Here is a 20,911-nt window from a genome sequence, read left to right on the forward strand (position 1 = left end):
CCGATCTTCACGAAATTTAAAATGTAGGTGGGGTTAATGTCAGAATAGAACCCTATTTCTTGTGGAGATGGTCGTCAAATGTTCAGGGGTTGAAACGGACCAAATACTGAAAAAATTCGGTTTTTGCAGTAGCTATACAGGTCGCAATTATAGACCAATCGACGGGGAATTTCGCATGTAGCTAGAGTTTAGGGCGGGGAAGAAGCCTACCAATTTGGGTAGTCATCGGATAATATTTAGCGGGTAAAATAGACCACATCTTTTGTGTTGAAAAAATTCAACATTTTTCATTAAACCGCGAATATTTTAAATCCCGGCGAAATCACGAAGCTATGAAAAGGTTACTTCTGACCTTTCCATTGGTGTTAACATCCAACAAATCGGATATATAGCAAAATATGTGCGATATATATGTCTATCAAAGAAAATATGCTTGAAAGATCTCATATATGTCGAGAACGGCTGAACTGATTTCGACAGTTCTCATTAATTCAGAATGGCCTCCTGGCAGGAAAGAAAAAAACGTCTAAAAAATTGCATAAAAATATCTCTCTAAAGATGAAAATATTGATTTTGTAATATTTTCTAATATTTTTTCAATTTTGTCATATTTTTGGCATATTTTCATTTTGAATTAAACATTTCTACAGCTAACAAAACTAAGTAGTTAGGATATCAGGATATCATATATCGCATTTATGGCCCGATCCTTACGAAATTTTGCATGGGGATAAGATGAGGGTCCGAATAGATGCCTACTCCTTATGGAGATGATCGCCCTATATTTAGGGGTTGAAATGGACCAAAAAACTGCAAAATTGTCAGCAGGTCGTAATTATCGCCCGATCCTCACGCACATTTGAATGGGGATTACCGGACATTGCAAAAGCCAAGCAGTTTTGGATGGCCATCCAAAAATATTCAATGTGCGAAATAGTTTGCCAAATTTTGTAGACAAAATACGAAAATGTCCATTCCAGTGACTCTTTGGAGAATTCACAAATACAGGAAAGACGCATTTCTGACTATTTTGTTAACTCTGATTTCGTGGAAGAATATAGTCAAATGTCTGTATCTCATATAGATGCGTTACAGTCAAAAACCAATAATAAATGTTAATCTTTTGCCACTTCTGAGAGATTATAGGTCTTTGGGAAATATTGGTTCCAGATCTAGGAAGACCATTTAAGTGCAACATATACCAATTAATTTGAAATGAGCAAATTAGTTTAAGTTGCTATTATTCGAAAATTAGAGAACGAAACCTGATGGTTTTCTTTTATTATTTGTTACAATATCTTGTGGAATTCTTTCGAGTATCCAGCCTATATAAACTGTATCGTTTATTACAGTGTTGTAGGGTATTCAACGGTCGGCCCCGCTCGACTGTAGCCTTTGCTTACTTGTTTTTAAAGATGCCCGCAATATATTTAGGGGTTAAATGGGCCAACAACTAAAAATGTTCCTGATTTTGTAGTCCTTATAAAGGTCACAAATATAATCCAAAGGATACAAAATCTCGCATAAAGTTAGAGTTTAGGACAGCAGATGGAATGTACGACTACTTTTGTGTGAAAAAAAATACCATACAAATATCGTAGACAAGCAAATCATATATGGCGATGATCGCAAAATATTTAGCGGTTCAAATGAACCAAAAACGGAAAAAATCCTGATCACACAATTGTACTCTATCTACACGCCTGAGAAGAGAGTTAAGGACATCGAAGAAATCTGGCATTTTGGTTGACCATTGGATTATATTTAGCTGTAAAATGGACCACAAGAACTTCCAGCAGGACGGGGTGCGTAAATATAGGGCAAATGTCCCTGGTAAAATTTCTAAGGGTAATAACTGAGCTGTGAAACGTGACATAATTTCAAAGGCGAAATCTACTAAAATGGATTTGAACATAAGGGGGCTTTTAGCATATAGTAGGGTATCACATAGTCGGCCCCGTACGACTATAGCCATTTCTTACTTGTTATGTATATAGATTGCTGATATTTATGTTCAAAAAAATATTTGTGATGCACTTAAACTAGGGGCCAGCAACACAGACCGGTTTGGGCTGATTTTGACAATTCATACCTACCTATACCGAGCTTCAGCTGGAAGATGCGATCAGATTCCGACATAGCTTTATGGGGTTCATATCAAAAGGTGCGCCTCACTCATAGTAAAGGGTACTACAATATGCGTACAAAACAAAATAGTAGAGCGAATTTGAAAGCTAGAAACTGATTTATATCCACTTGAAAATTCTTACCAAACCTTCAAGATACTTTAAATCGCAGGTACCAGTATACTGGCGAGTATGCGCAATAGTGAATAATTACACAGTGTAACAGCCAATATGGGGGTTGGAACATTTTACGTGGATAGTACTTGTACGAAGGCGAGAAAAGAAATATGACCGCTTCGTTATAGACTCAATTCTAGATCCTGCTCGAATGTTGGTTGGGATGTAGATTTCATTCTGGTTTTTAACTTAACCAAATTGCAACCACACAATTATTCTTATATATTATTATATTTAAAAGGGAACCTTGCATGGCTGCCTGTCCCTTCATGCAAGTGTTCTTGGCTACCTACTGGCGCATCGATCTCTGTGTGTGTGGGTTATGACCTTTATTATCCTACACATTATCGTATCCTACAGCGCATAAGATTACTGAATTTTACACATGTCATATTTTATGACCGCTGGGAAACTGATAATTTGGAATATTTATTTTTAATTGTTAGATTTTCCCAGCGCCTCAACCGTACTCAAAAGTGCATTCTCCCGCTCGGCTTAAATGTATATATTTTTGGTGAACTGTATTTGGTATTTAAAATTGGTGAAGAACTGGACTATATAAAAATATTTAGATTATAAAATATATATATATATATATATATATATATATATATATATATATATATATATATATATATATATATATATAAATGTAAATGTATATATATATTATAAAATATATATATATATATATATATATATATATATATATATATATTTTATAATATATATATACATTTACATATATATACATACATACATGCAATGATTTTAAAAATTCCAAAGATAAAATTTCTTCAATATCACTCCTCGTTGACACATGTTGAAGTAATGCTGGTAACGGTTTGGTTCTTTAGATTCGAATTCAGAGCTATTGCTCTTAACAGAAACATTATGGAATCTTATCAAGTAACTACCGTTTAGTTTTTGTTCAGATTCATTTACAAAAATATTTCCAGTGAAATCGTTTAACAATATTAGTCCAGATTCGACTTCTTCTACTTGCTTAATATGTTCAGAATTGGTAATAGAGCAGTTATGAGGAATATTCCTTATTAATTTTGGGATACAATTATTATTTGTCAAATTTGTTAATTCGCTGGATAGGCACAGTGTGACCCCATCAATTATGTTACAATTATTTCTAATTCCAAAATTACTCTTTTCACATACAAGTATTTGTTTAATGTCTAAATTTATAATGGTATTGTTTCTCTTAATAGGTTTTAAAATTATTTTTTTACAAACATTGCTCAAAGTTTTTGGTATTATAAATTGGTAACTAATAAATTTATTATTACATGCTATTTTGATATTAGTAAAATTCAATGCTTCTTCTAAGTTCATAAAAGGGATGTTATCATCGTAAAATATTTTTTCTACTTCAAGCATTTCTTCATCAGGTAACATAAATGTGTTTACAACAGCGGTGCTCAAAACCGTGTTCTAGAACATGAAGAGAAAAAAGATATAATTTATAAGAAAATTAAAATTCTGTTTTTCTTTATATTTTACGGTTCTATTTAATTGTTTTTAAACACGAATGTTTGCCAAAATAATTTATAAAGCAAATGGATAAAAATATTTGTACAAATAATGCTAAGATGAACAAAACAGCACGTTTGCGGTGGTCTCAGTCGTTGATTAGACTTCAACGAATGTAGACATGCGTGGGGGATGCACGCATTGTTGCTCCGTTAACATTAAGAAAACAAATTATAGATAGCTTTTGTAGAAAAATATAAATATATTGAGTTTATATTTAATGTTTTTTGATAATTTTGCTAACATAAAATTAAAATTCTTGCTACAAAACGTCCAAAACAAGAAGGGAGATATTTTTTACGTGCTTTTTGGTTTCTCTCACATACACAAGCGCAATGTTCATTTTGTGCATCATAGAAATAATGACTTAACACTGTTTTGTTCTTGATTTAAATAAGCAAAGAGAAATTTGACTGAAAAGAGATATCTTCTTGAGCACCGCTGGTTTACAATGTTTGATTTTGACAATTGTATTGCAATATTTTTATTCTTAACTTTCACTTTAATTACATCAATTTTATATTTTTCGTTTAGGATTAGGGTGTTTTGCATATTTTCATTACTATTGAGAGATTTCAAGATTTTATTATTTGTGATAGTGACATTGTTAATCTGTTCAATAAGTCTTTCGTTAATGATTATCTGATTATTATTATTTTCTATGACGTTGTTCATTTTGTCAGCCAAAATCTGGAAGTCGTCGGGGTCAGGGCTTCCGGCGAGCCATTTCCAGACAGTTCCTATTTCATTAATCGCTCTTGTATGTCTTTTAGAAAGGGATAGCCTGTTAATTAGGGATGTAATGGATTGGATGTCTTCTAGGAGAAAGGGAAGAAGTGGATGGGATGGTGGGATGTTATTTCTCAAACTTGTCTTAGTCTGCTCCAATGTTGTTGCATATTCATCGACGTTTATAAAGTGCAATATTCTAAAATAACCCGTTTGGATTTTTCCTATTCCACTTTCTATAAAGATGATCTCAGATTGAGGATAATCTAGGATTTCCATAAGGCCTGAGCAACCTGTAAGTAAAAGCTAAAGGCAACGTGAATTTATTTGTTAGTTTCTAATATGACTTTTATGCATTTTTTTCCTGATTCCGTTAGAACAGTTGAGTGCATGTTCTCTTTTACTACTTCCTCCTTAAATCGTTTCGACAACTTTGTTCCTAACCTCCTGTTTTGTTTGACAAATATTTTCTGACCTTCTTTGTACTCTTTTGGCTCATTTCTACCCTGATTATGATACGCCAAATCATTTTCTTGCTTCTTTAGGAGTTTTTCGTAATTATTGAGGCGGGTTTTTTTATAGTCTTCTGGCCCGAAGGTTGTTGGTCTGCCAAAAAAAGGTCTACAGGTTTCTTATTGGTTGATGAGTGTATTTTGTGGTTGTATTTGTTGACACTGATTTCTAGAAGTTCTTCAAAAGAATAATCAGGTTGTTCACATTTACTACATCTCATAATTTCTGACAATGTGGAATGGAACCTTTCTATTTGACCATTTACTTCGCTCTGATATGGTGGTGCTGTGAAGATCTCAATGCCAAGTTCGTTTTCCAACATGAACCTAATACTCTGTGAATTAAATGATCGCTCATTATCAAATACAATTAATTTAGGTACACCAAAATAAAAAATGATTTCTTTTAATGGTTTCCTATCTTCGACACTTTTGCCATTCAACATTTTTGCTAATGCAAACTTTGTAAACTTATCTATTGCGGTTTAAACTCGAAACTTGTCGGTAGAGAAGATGTCAATGTGGATTGTATGCCCAGGATGCGTTGGTATAGGAGTTGCATGAAGTTTCGGAACCTTCGGATGTCGTTCGTACTTATTCTCCTTGCATATTTTACAGATCTTGAGCAAATTTTTTATTTTGCTGGTCATAGAAGGGAAGTAAACATTTTCTAGGATTTGTTTTCTATTTTCGCCATTGTTCCTATGCGCTCTATTGTGAGTTTCGATTACAATTTGCTTCTGTCTTTCTTCGTCGATCTTCAACCAATATGCAAGCAAATCTAATTTGAATATTTTTGAAGTAATCAGGGTACAAAGCTTGAATTTTAAGCATGATTGGTTCGGTGGTTTTGATCCCATTAATGACGGTTGGATTCAAGTACTTTGTCAGTATAGTCTTTAAATCTGATTCCATTAGATTTGGTCCTTTGATCGTATGCCGATAATAGGAAGGGAACACTATCTTGAATTCATATGAGGATTCTGTGGACTCCTCGATAAGAATATGATTTTTAAAGGTGTTTATTGGGACTTCTACAGAATAAATTAGATCTTCTGAAGAGGTATCGGCACTGTGAACCGTTGGTGTTATTGTGTTAACATCTGCCATCGGCGGCATTGACAGCGCATCTGCGACCACATTCGTCCTGCCTGGCTTTTAGATTAACTCATAATTATACTCTTCCAATTGCGTCTTCCATTTTTTCATCTTTACATTTATGTTTTTATTGCTTAGCGCAAAGGTCAACGGCTGATGATCAGTAAATATTTTTATGCTCTTTGCACCATATAAGTAACAATTTAATTCCTTTAGAGCCCAAATTATTGCCAGCATATCTTTCTCGTTTGTAGCGTATTGCTCCTCAGCTCTGCTGAGAGTTCGAGAGAGGTAGGTGATGGACCTATTGTCTTGTGATAAGACTGCTCCTAAAGCATATATCGACGCGTCAGTCGTAACCTCAAAAGATTTATTAAAATCTGGATATTGTAAGATTATTTCGTTTGACACTAGACAATTTTTAAGCTGTTTAAAACTTTTAATTTGCTCGGAGTTTAATTCTATGTTCATCTTCATTGACTTGTTTCTCGGAGTTTTCTAAGTCTCCTCTCACCATGGATGTTAACGGTTTGGCTATTTCAGCATATCCCCGTATAAATCTTCGATAATGTCCAGTCAAACCTAAGAACGAACGTAGGTCATGGACCGTTTTGGGTTGCGGAAAATTTACTATAGCCGTGAGTCTTTCCGGGTTCAGAGAGAAAACTCCCTTTTTCACATGAAATCTTAAGAAGTTGATCTCTTCTTTCAGAAACTCACTTTTATCCATATTAACCTTCATTAGAATTTTCCAGTGTTCGGAATATTATTTCTATATTCGCAATGTGTTCTTCCTTACTCTTGCCGAATACTAAGATGTCGTCGATGTAAACGTAACATCTCTTCCCGATATGATTTCTGAGAATGTCGTCAAGTGCTCTTTGGAAGATTGCTGAAGCATTACGTAGGCCGAATGGTAGTCGCGTGAATTCAAACTTTCCATTCTTGACGGAGAAAACCGTTTTCTCAATGTCAGATTCTCTAAGGGGAATTTGATGAAATCCGCTTTTCAAATCTAGGGTGGAAAAATACATTTGGTCTCCCAAGTTAGCTAAAATGTCTGTAATTTCTGCTATGGGGTACCTATCAGGTTTTGTCACCTCATTTAACTTTCTGTAGTCAATTACCATGCGATATTTTTTTACGCCTGAGCTGTCTTGTTTTTTCGGCACTATCCATACGGGGGCATTGTATGCAGATCGGGAAGGACGAACTATTCCGTCATTTAACATTTCTTCGATTTGCTTGTCAATTTCGGATTTCAATGCCATTGGATAGGGGTATGACTTTGAATAAACTGGGTTGTCATTATTTGTTTTAATTTCAGCTTGTACTACTGTTGAATAAGTTAGCTTTTTGTTAGGGTTTGCGAATACATTGGGATACTTATTCAGAATTTTTTTAATTTCATCTCCATCCTCACGACCCAGATGGTTCAATCGTAGGTTGATATTATGAATTTCAGTTACTTTCAGTTCCTTTAAAGGAAATTTGATGTCATTTAGAAAAGTAATATAGGATCTCCACGTATAGATTATAGCATTCAAAGATTTCAAACTATCATTTCCAATTATCCCATCAAAAGTCTCTAAACCAGGAAGGATATAAAATTTGAGTTTTCCTGTCCCGCTATCGAAGATGTCTATGAAGCTATGGTTTCAATTTTAACTACACCGCCTACGGAATTAACAAAGAAAGGGATTTTGTTTCTAAAAGGGTTTCTGATGAATTTGCTATTAACATAATTTTTGTTTGATCCGGTGTCTATTAGGAATTTTAGTTCGTTACCATTTTTCGTTCTGTATGGAAAGTATGGCAACGTAGAAGTTAATCTAAAAAATTAACGTCATCGACTATTGGTTGATGTTCCAAATCTTCTTAATACTCGTCGTCATAGCTCACTTCATATTGCTGCTCTGTTGAGTCTTCGTAATCATCTGATTCATTGTCTTCACGAACATTGGCCTCGATGTTGAACATCCTTTGTTGTTTTTGCGGCTTATGAACGTTTCCAGAATTTTGTCGTTTGAAGTTAAACTGTCTGTTGTTGCTAGTACTATTCATTTGTGGCCTATTTTGGTAGTCAATCTGTCTGGTCTGGATGGATTGATCTACATCCATTGGGGCTGCAGGTTTTGGTGGAAGAGGAGGTCTGTGCCCAATAAACTGATTTTGTCCAAAATGATTCCTTTCTGGAGGTCGGTATGGAAAATTTCCGGTTGTTTGGTACTGCTGTTGGCCGTTCTGAAATGTCTGATAACGATTATCAGCTGGACCTCTGTACCTTTGTTCACTTTGAATATTCCTATTCCCAAATGTTAGTTGAGGATAGAATTGGTTTAGGCCCCTTTTCAGTGGCATGTTGGATGCGAACACCCAAATTCCCTAGTTTCAGACAGGCATTGAGTGCCTGAGGCAAACTTGTTGGGTTAGTTACACTCAATAAGCTGGGAATATTACCGTTTAGTCCACGTATAAACGTGTCTAAAGCTTTGTCCCTGTATGTCTGAGTCAAAACTTCCAAAGCTTCACTTCCTATATCCAAACAGTCGATCTTGTCTAGGATCAGAGATAGGTGGTGGTAAACCTTCTGATAAAATTCAGTAAGCGTTTGACCTCCCTGACATAAAACCGTCATCTGGTATTCCAGAGTCGAAATGTCCCTCTTGTCTGAGAAATGTAGGACTAAGCATTTCCTTATGGCCTTCCAATTCAATGGGGTCCGATACGACTCCAAAGCTGTGTCAGCTTCTCCTACTACTTTACTACTCGAAATGTCCCTCTTGTCTGAGAAATGTAGGACTAAGCATTTCCTTATGACCTTCCAATTCAATGGGGTCCGATACGACTCCAAAGCTGTGTCAGCTTCTCCTATTACTTTATGCCTTATCGTATGTAGGATTGCGAAGTACTTCGCAGTTCCTTTCTGAGGCTCGTAAATATTCATAATCCTATCTACCGCTTTTCTCCATGACGTAAATTCACCGGACTTACCTGCGAATTCCCTTAATGCCTTTACTATGTCCGGAATTCTCTCACCCTCTGAGATGTCCCCAGAACTTACTATGCTGATATCTTCCGTGGTACTAACATCCTCCCCCCCTTTGTCACAGTCTCAGCTATGATCCGAGTTAGTTCTTTTTTTGAGATTCGGTAACGGGGTCAATTCTAAGATTTCCACAGACGATGATAAACTCATGGCGTCAACTTTCGATATTAGATTTTCCAAATCACTAAGCATTTGATAATTTCTTTTACTTAATAATTTCTTGCTCACACTTTAATAATTTTTTTTCTTATCTCTTATGCGTCAATTTATGATAGTAGTTTGTACATATCACTTAATATTTTCATTTATCTTTCTTCTTTGTTAGATTTTATCTCTCTTTAGCCAAGATGATTTTATTTTCTTTTTTTTTAATTTTCTAGCTCACAAATATTTAATTGATTTTTTTATGATTACACAAATTATTTTTATTTTGTCTTTTCTATGTCTGCACAATTTTTATACACTTATTGCTACTTACTAATATTATTATATTCCTCATATTCTTTTTATACCGGGTGTCAGCTGTTGTGTTGAACGTCCTTTTTTCTTCACGATACTCAGGGGATTCCTCCTACTCGGTTGGGTCCTTGTTGGATTGAATGTTGGGCGCCAGTTAATTGTGATCAGAAATCTTCCTGATTGTTATTGCGGTGCTATGCACCTCTTTATTTAGAAGTCAAGGTTAATTGAAATCAAAAATCTTGTTAATTGCTTTTGCGGTGCACCTCTTTATTCAGAAGTCAGCTTAGAATTGATTTTAATTGTGCCTTATTACTATAATTGAGGAGTGCTGTGGCGATCACGCCACTTGCACAAACTGCTACGTTGGCTAAATGTTGTTCCTACCGCTCAGTGGAATATGATCCTCTTGTTGAAGGTTGATTGAGTTCGCTGCACTGATTTTGTGGTATCAGCGGGAAGTTGGAAGTGGTTTTGGTGTGACACAGTGGTGTGGTGTGTGAAATCGGGTATATAGCGAAATAGGAACAATATATATGTAAAATAATTAATCTTATTTATTCTGCTTATAAATCAAGAACCGCTGGGCCGATTTTCACAATTCCCATCAATTCGAAATGGTTTCTTGCACACAAAACGATAATATCTAAGAAAATCGCGGGAAAATATACCAATAAAAAAGTGAATATCTTTTGTCAATTTTTGTTATATTTTTTATCGAATGCGATTTTTTCAATTTGACTTACAATTTTGAATTGTTAATTTACTAAATTTTTACACCCCTGACACTGCGGTTTGATCCTCACGAAATTTTGCATGGGGTAGGGTTAGGGTCAGAATTAAAGCCTATTGTTCTTAAGATGTACATTTTTAGGTGCAAATGGACTAAAAAAATTTAATTTTTTCTAATTTTCTAGTCGCTCTATCGGCAACAATTGAAAACTAATCGACACTGAATTTCGCAACTGAAAAGAGTTAAAGACAGGGAAGAAGTGTAGCATTTTGGATGACTGTAAAATGGACCACAACTTTCGTGTAAAATTGTTTTGATTACTTACCAACACTACGTAAATATTGGCAAAATTCTCTTCAAAAAACTAAGGGTAACCTATGGGCGGGGCTCTTTGACATTATTTAAAAACGAAATATTCCAAAATGGTTTTGGATAGAAGGGGGCTTCAAACATATTGTAGTGTTGTAGAGTATCACATGCTCGGCACCGCACGACTATAGCCTTTGCTTACTTGTTTTTTTACTTGTTTTTAAATCAATTTGGGAATTTATTGTTTTGTCATTGAAATTGCGCGATGGAGACCCCATAATGTCCATATCTTTTATCATATTATAATTCAAAGACGATTAAACAAATGTCCGGTTCCTTAAATCATATGATGGTTATACAAAACGTAATCAGTTTTTGCAAGGATGGTTTCTTCCCAAATTACCAACATTTGCCGAAATTAGTATGAAAATATGGTTAAAACGTTAAAATCAGATCAGCGGTTCTTGATTTATAAGCGTAGTATAGATTAAAAGTATGCGTTGTCAATTCCTCAGCCCCCAAATTAATCCCTAGGTGTAATAATTTTCAAACCGATATCTTCATTATCTGGCAAATATAAAGACTTTAGATAAATCAAGACGGGGTATGACGAACGTTTGTACAAAAAGTTATGCAAATCGGTTCAACCGTTCTCAACTGATTCCATTACCAACGAACAACAATTGATTTTTATATATATAGAAGAAGACTAGCTGACCCCGGTCCCTTTTGATATTTTATGCATTCAAAATTTTACATACGAATATTTGTAACTTTAAACAAGTAAGCAAAGGCTATAGTCGTGCGGGGCCGAATATGTTATACCCTACAACACTACAATATGTTAGAAGCCCGCTTATGTCCAAATCCATATTGGAAGATTTCGCTTTTGAAATTACGATTTTGAGTAGGGACATTTGCCCAATATTTATGCACTCTGTCGGGCTGTTAGTTGTTGTGGTCCATTTTACAGCTAAATATAATCCAATGGTCATCCAAAATGCTAGAATTCTTCCCTGTCCTTAACTCTCTTCACAGGCGTGTCGATTGGCTTCAATTATGTGATCGGAAAAACATTTCTATTTTTGGTTAATTTGAACCCCTAAATATTTTGCAATCATCTCCCAAAGGAAGAAACCCCTCTGCATCTCCAAATTCAGACTCATCTATATGACTTGCTTGTCTACGATATTTGGCTATATTCGTCAACGAAATAATCATAAAAAAGCCGGAAGTTCGCCTTTGTATTTCGTATATCGCCTGTAAGTAATGCTGGCATTTTTCACACAAAATTAGTGGTCCGTTCTACCCGCTGTCCTAAACTCTAACTTTATGCGAGATTTCGTGTCCTTTGTTTTCTATTTGTGACCTTTATAATGAACGATATTTGCAATACTTTTATAATATCCCCATTTCTTTTGGAGATGATCGTCAAATGTTTAGGGGTTGAAATGGACCAAATACTTAATAAATGTCGGATTTTGCAGTATCTATACAGGTCGCAATTATATACCAATCGACGGGGAATTTCGCATGTAGCTAGAGTTTAGGGCGGGGAAGAAGCCTACCAATTTGGGTGGTCATTGGATAATATTTAGCGGGTAAAATAGACCATATCTTTTGTGTTGAAAAAATTCAAAAATTTTCATTAAACCGTGAATTTTTTAAGTCCCGTCGAAATCACAAAGCCATGACAAGGTTACTTCTGATCTTTACATTGATGTTAACATCCAACAAATCGGATATATAGCAAAATATGTGCGATATATATGTCTATCAAAGAAGATATGCTTGAAAGATGTCTTACATGTCGAGAACGGCTGAACTGATTTCGACAGTTCTCATTAATTCAGAATGGCCTCTTGGCAGGAAAGAAAAAAGTCTAAAAATCGCATAAAAATTTCTCTCTAAAGATGAAAACATTGATTTTGTAACATTTTTTCATATTTTTTCAATTTTGTCATATTTTTGGCATATTTTCATTTTGAATTAAACATTTGGTAATATTTCTACAGCTAACAACACTAAGTAGTTAGGATATCATATACAGGTCGCATTTATGGCCCGATCCTTACGAAATTTTGCATGGGGATAAGATGAGGGTCCGAATAGATGCCTACTCTTTTTGGAGATGATCGTTATATATTTAGGGGTTGAAATGGACCAAAAAACTGCAAAATTGTCAGCAGGTCGTAATTATCGCCCGATCCTCACGCACATTTGAATGGGGGTTACCGCACATTGCAAAAGCCAAGCAGTTTCGGATGGATATCCAAAAATATTCAATGTGTGAAATAGTTTACCAACTTTTGTAAACTAAATACGAAAATATCCATTCCAACGACTTTTTGGAGAATTCATAAATGCAGGAAAGACGCACTTCTGACTATTTCGTTAACGCTGATTTCGTTGAAGAATATAGTCAAATGTCTGTATCTCATATAGATGCGTTTCAGTCAAAAACCAATAATAAATGTTAATCTTTTGCCACTTCTGAGAGATTATAGGTCTTTGGGAAATATTGGTTCCAGATCTAGGAAGACCATTTACGTGCAACATCTACCAATAAATTGGAAATGAGCAAATTCCTTTAAGTTGCTATTATCCGAAAATTAGAGAACGAAACCTGATGGTCTTCTTTTATTATTTGTCACAATATCTTGTGGAATTCTTTCGAGTATCTCGCCTATATAAACTGTATGGTTTATTATAGTGTTGTAGGGTATTCAACGGTCAGCCCCGCTCGACTGTAGCCTTTGCTTACTTGTTTTGTATACACACATTGTATATATTTCGCTATATATAACCGATATATTTACCATCGGCATCAACGTAACGGTCAGAATTGACCTGTTCGTCTATTTGTGGTTTTGGCGGGATTAAAAATATTCGCGGTTTAATGGAAAATTTGACTTGTATTTAACGCAAATGTTGTGACCTATTTCACCCACTAAATATTACCCGATGGCAATGAAAATTGGAAAACTTCTGCCCAGCCCTAAGCACTAGTCCCATGCAAACTTTCGCTGTGATTGGTCTATAAGTGCAACCCGTAGAGCAACTGCAAAATTAGGATTTTTTTCATTTTTTGGTCCATTTCAACCCCTAAATATTATGCGATCATCTCCAAAAGAAATAGGTTTCTATTCTGACCCTAGCCCCACCTCCATTCTATATTTCGTGAAGATCGGACCATAATTGCGACCTGTAGAGTGATTACAAATTAATATGGACAGACAGAGCTGTAATTGTAATTTGGAATTTGTGTTTCCAACGTTTAGGATACTGTGCTGCGTGGTATTTTGTTTCGTCCACCTTTTAATTTAGGACAGAATTATTTCAGAAGGGTCAAAGATAATTACTCTTTTATTACCGTAAGATGGGAATTAATTTTTTTGGCATTTAAATTGTGTGTTGAGGACCCCATAAATTCCATACTTTTTACCATAGTATAATGCATTACTATATACATAGTATATATGTATTACTTTATAGTATTCGTAATTTTTTTCATGTTTCTGCCACAATTTCCGACTGAATGAGCCCCAGTTTGACATTTCGGAGTTTAATTCATCCCAAATCCACGCTCCCAACCAATATTCTCGTGGGGGTTACAAATTCAATAGATTCTAAAGTTTTCTTTTCTGACCACACACAATTATCTACAAGATGTTTCTCTACCCCAGAATAGCTTAAATACTAATTTTTAGCCAAATTAATTGATGAATGTGGTCAAAACTGAGATGGGCCCTACTCCGAAAATTGAAAATGTAATTCGAATAGATTTTCTACCCACTTAGAAATAAGCTGCCAAATAAGGGCCAAAAAATGCAAAATGGTAAGACCCCGAGAAAAGCTTAAACCATATGATGGTTATACCAAAACGTGATCAATCTTTGTAAGGATGGATCCTTCTTAAATTACCAACATTTACCGAAATTAGTATAAAACCAGTAAGGAAAGCTCAAAAGTCGGGCGGGGCCGACTATATGATACCCTACACCACTATGCATATTTAGTAGAGCTCTCGTAAAAAGGTTTATACAGGGCATTTCAGAGCTCTATGAGATATTTGGTACAAAATCAAAATCTATCGTGCATTTTACGAACTATAGCTATCTTTGAACCGGGTTTCTCCAAATTTGACGTATTACCTTCTAGACTGAATTCGGTCTTATGTACGAAAATTCAGGTGATTAGGGCTGATATTGGCCATTTGTTGCACAATTAACACGAAATCGGATGAAGATACATATGGGTGCTATATCCAAATCGGAACAGATTTTTATAAAATTAAAATCAACTATTTTTGGGCTTTATTTGATATCTGGTACCAAATATCATTCCTGTGAAGAGTATATTACGAATGTAAGGGACTTAAAGAGCAAATCGGATGAAACATATATATGAGAGCTAGAGCTATATCTGAACCGATTTTTACTAAAATTTGTGTACTTGCTTATAGGCTGGTTTCGGTCGGATTTGCCAAAATTCATGCCATTTGGGTGATATTGGCCATTCGATGCACAATTAACACGAAATCGGATGAAGATATATATGGGAGGCATATCCAAATCGGAACAGATTTTAATAAAATTAAAATCAACTACTTTTGGGCTTTATCTGATATCTGGTACCAAATATCAGTCCTGTGGAGTGCATATTACGAATGTAAGGGACTAAAACACTAAATCGGATGAAACATATATATGGTTGCTATATCTATATCTGAACCGATTTTCATTAAATTTAATATACTTGCTTCTAGGCTGAATTTGGTCCGATGAACTAAAATTCAGTCCATTTGGACTTATATCAGCCATTTGGTTCACAATTAACCCGAAATCGGATGAAGATATATATGGGAGCCATATCCAAATCTGAACCGATTTCGATAAAATTACAAACAGCTATTTCTGGGCTGTATCTTATATCTGGTACCAAATATCATTCTTGTGGAGTGCATATTACGAATGTGAGAGGCTTAAAGATCAAATCGGATGAAAGATATATATGGGAGCTATAGATGTTTCTGAACCGATTTTCTCCAAATTTGTTGTATTTGCTTCTAGGCCGAACTCGGTTGGATGTGCCAAAATTCAGGTAATTTGGACTGATAGTGGACATTTGGTGCACATTTAACCCGGAATCGGATGAAGATATATATGGGAGCTATATCCAAATCTGAACCGATTTCGATAAAATTTAAAACAGCAATTTCTGTGCTCCATCTAATACCTGGTACCAAATATCACGGTTGTGGAGTGCATAGTAGGAATGTGAGGGACTTAAAGATCAAATCGGATGAAAGATATATATGGGAGCTATAGCTATATCTGAACCGATTTTCTCCAAATTTGATATACTTGCTTCTAGGCCGAACTCGGTTGGATGTGCCAAAATTCAGGTAATTTGGACTGATAGTGGACATTTGGTGCACATTTAACCCGAAATCGGATTAAGTTATATATGGGAGCTATATCTAAATTTGATCCGATTCTCACCAATTTCAATAGGGTTCGTCCTTGGGCCAAAAAAATATTGTTTGGAAAATTTCACCTCAATCGGATAATAAATGCGACCTGCATTTTGTTCACAAGAATACATGGACAGACGGACAGACGGACTGACATGCATAAATCGACTCAGAAAGTGATTCTATGTAGGTTCTCAAAAGTAACTATGGGTCTATCTCGTTTCCTTCTCCATGTTACAAACAAATGCACAAAGACATAATACCCTTACCACTATGTGGTGTAGGGTATAAAAAATTGCTTAAAATGTAAAATATATTTGAAATCGGGTGGTACCCTTATCCGGGTGTTATGATCTACATCATGACATGCAAGAGCTACTTAAGGTATCTTGAAAGTTAAGGAAGAAATCCATTTCATAACAAATGTCCAATTCGCTCTACTATATTCGGTACTGATATTCGGTATTTCACTAATTGCAGTCACAATGAATTTCGGATTTTAGAGTTCTATTAGTTCTATACTATTCGATTCCAATAACAATGTGTTCCCCGATTTCAGAATTCTTGCATTTTACATTGCATTGCGCACTCATTAAAAAAAAACAGCATATGATTAAAAGTCCTTACGAAGTTTGTCAATAGAATGTACTCTAATTTTGAAATTCGATTCCATTGAAATTTGCAATGACGTAGTCTTTTATACCCTACACCACATAGTGGTAAGGGTATTATGTCTTTGTGCATTTGTTTGTAACATGGAGAAGGAAACGAGATAGACCCATAGTTACTTTTGAGAACCTTCATAGAATCACTTTCTGAGTCGATTTATGCATGTCAGTCCGTCTGTCCGTCCGTCTGTCCATGTATTCTTGTGAACAAAATGCAGGTCGCATTTATTATCCGATTGAGATGAAATTTTCCAAACAATATTTGTTTGGCCCAAGGACGAACCCTATTGAAATTGGTGAGAATCGGATCAAATTTAGATATAGCTCCCATATATAACTTAATCCGATTTCGGGTTAAATGTGCACCAAATGTCCACTATCAGTCCAAATTACCTGAATTTTGGCACACCCAACCGAGTTCGGCCTAGAAGCAAGTATATCAAATTTGGAGAAAATCGGTTCTGATATAGCTATAGCTCCCATATATATCTTTCATCCAATTTGATCTTTAAGTCCCTCACATTCCTACTATGCACTCCACAACCGTGATATTTGGTACCAGGTTTTAGATGGAGCACAGAAATAGCTGTTTTAAATTTTATCGAAACCGGTTCAGATTTGGATATAGTTCCCATATATATCTTCATCCGATTTCGGGTTAAATGTGCACCAAATGTCCACTATCAGTCCAAATTACCTGAATTTTGGCACACCCAACCGAGTTCGGCCTAGAAGCAAGTATATCAAATTTAGTGAAAATCAGTTCAGATATAGATATAGCAACCATATATATGTTTCATCCGATTTGCTCTTTAAGTCCCTTACATTCGTAATATTCACTCCACAACCGTGATATTTGATACCAGGTATTAGATGGAGCACAGGAATAGCTGTTTTAAATTTTATCGAAATCGGTTCAGATTTGGATATAGCTCCCATATATATCTTCATCCGATTTCGGGTTAAATGTGCACTAAATGGTCAATATCAGCCCAAATCACCTGAATTTTCGTACATAAGACCGAATTCAGTCTATAAGCTAATACGTAAAATTTGTAAAATTTCTACAAATCGAAGTAGATTGATAAAATTTTGCTCAAATGTATGTTATGTTTGCAGGACTTTTGGTATTGAAAATGGGTCCACCTCCCGATATTCGGTATTTTGATGATTTTAGCGACATTATTCACCGGAATAGTTTCAAATATATTCGGTATTTTGATAATTTTAGCGACACTATTCACCGGAATATTTTCAAATTTGGCATTTGAAGTTCGTAATGGATACTACAGCCTAAGACAGAAAATTATCTATGCAGGTCCACGTCTTCGTATAGCCCACATATAACGGTACCTCCCGATATTCGGTATTTTGATAATTTTAGCGACATTATTCACAGGAATAGTTTCAAATTTGGCATTTGAAGTTCGTAATGGATACTACAGCCTATGACAGAAAATTGTGATTGATGATTTTATCTACATTATTACCCATTTTTTTTAAATTTCGCATTTGAATATTGTAATGGTAAATGACAAATGTTACCTTTGCAGGTCCATGTCGTCGTATAGACCCTGATATGACAGCTACATTCGGTATTTTTAAGATTTTAACAGAATTTTTAACGGATTTAATTAGAACTTACAACTTTTTTACTTGTTTTAAATTGGATCGCCGATGCCAATTTTGTGCAGAAATATTGACAATTTGATGTCCTCTTTTCAAAATCTATATCTATAAAAGAGAAAAATGTTTATATGTTTGTTTGTTTGTAATTTATGGACTCGAAAACCGCTGAATAGATTTTCCTGAAAATTTCCATATATACTGCAACATCGCCTGAAAGTTACATAGGCTATATACATTTTTGAATTTCCACTTGGAACTGCAGATATAGCATCAGAATCGGAGGTACCTCCCAAAAATTTAGATTTTATATGCACATATCTATTGATTGGTTAAAGATACAGTCTCCAAATTTGGAATACGCAACGGAATTTGGAACAAAAATAAGTTTGCCAAATTATATTGTAATCGGTTCAGATTTGGATTTAGCTCCCATATATATTTTCGACCGATTTCGTTCATTTGATGCCTCAAACACAATATGAATGTTCGATTTCAATGAAATTTGGAATGTGTGACGGGATTTGATCCGAAAATAAATTTGTCAAATTATATTGAAATCGGTTCAGATTTGGATATAGCTCCCATATATATTTTCGGCCGATTTCATGTATTTGATGCACCATACACGATATGTATGTTCGATTCCAAAGAAATTTGGAATATGTAACGGGATTTTGATTAGAAAATAAATTAGTCAAATTATATTAAAATCGGTTCAGATTTGGATATAGCTCCCATATATATTTTCCGCCGATTACTCATATTTGATGCACAAAACACGATACGTATTTCCGACTCCAATGGTATTCGGCATGAGTGGCTAAATTGGTACAAAAATAAATTTGACAAATTGTATTCAAATACGCTCAGATTTGTTTATAGCTCCCATATATATACTCAGCCGATTTCACATATTTGATGCACCCAAAGCGAGAGAGACAAAATCTGGCACCAGAAAAAATTGCCAAATTATATTGAAATCAGTTGAGGTTTGGGTATAGCTAACATATATATTTCGGCCGATTTCATACATGTTATGCACCAAACATGATATATATGACCGATACCAATGAAATTCAGAATGTGTGGCGGAATTTGGTGTAAAAGTATTTTTTTATACCCTACACCACAAGGTGGTCAGGGTATAATGTCTTTGTGCATTTGTTTGTAACAGGCAAAAGGAAACGAGATAGACCCATAGTTTCCTTTGATGATCTGCATAGAATCACTTTCTGAGTTGATTTATGCATGTCAGTCCGTCTGTCCGTCCGTCCGTCCGTCCGTCTGTCCATGTACTCTTATGAACAAAATGCAGGTCGCATTTATTATCCGATTGAGATGAAATTTTCCAAACAACATTTGTTTGGCCCAAGGACGAACCCTATTGAAATTGGAGATAATCGGTAAAAATTTAGATGTAGCTCTATATATATCTTCGTCCGATTTGCCTTTTATTGTGCACCAAACGTGTAATATTTGCCCGAATAGTATGGAATTTTGCACATACAACCAAATTAGGCATGGAAATAAGTGTGCCAAATTTGATCGAAATCGGTTCAGATATAGCTATAGCTCCCATATACATTGTTCATCCGATTTGTTATTTTTGTCCTCCGCAGCCATGATATGCACTCTGTAACAACAATATTTGGGGAAATATATCAAATGCAGCTCAGACATACCTTTGCTAAATTTTATCGAGACGGGTTCAGATTTGGATATAGCTCCCATATATAATTTCGTCCGATTTACCTTTTATTGTGCACCAAACGTCTAATATTTGCCCAAATGCGATGGAATTTGGCACATACGACACAAATTGAGTCTAGAAGGTAGTATGCCAAATTTGGTGAAGATCGGTTCAGATATAGCTATAGCTCCCATATGTATTGTTCATCCGATTTGTTGTATTTGTTACCCACAGCCGTAATATGCACTCCGTAACAACGATATTCAGGGAAATAAATCAAATACAGCTCAGAAATATCTTTACTAAATTTGATCGAGATCGGTTCAGATTTGGATATATCTCCCATATATATCCTTATCTGATTTCAAATTAACTTTGCACCAAACGGGCAATACAAGTCCGAATTTAAAAGATACAAATACTTCGGCATATTTATTACTTTGAATTTTAAATTATAATTATAATCATAGCGTGTATGATTGAATTCTCCCATAAAAAGCTTTTGATTGTTATGCGCAGCTCTACTAAATTAGTAAAGTGGTGTAGGGTATCGTAAAATCGGCCCCGCCCGACTTTGGGACTTTCTTTACTGGTTTTAATTATATTTAAATCGGATCAGATTGGAACATGATTTTAATAAGAACCATTGACACAACAATTAATTTGTAAGTATGCTGCTATCTCGAATTCACTAATTGGAATAGAAATTCC

This window comes from Musca domestica, unplaced genomic scaffold (genome assembly GCF_030504385.1).
Source record: "Musca domestica strain aabys unplaced genomic scaffold, Musca_domestica.polishedcontigs.V.1.1 129, whole genome shotgun sequence".
Taxonomy (NCBI): domain Eukaryota; kingdom Metazoa; phylum Arthropoda; class Insecta; order Diptera; family Muscidae; genus Musca; species Musca domestica.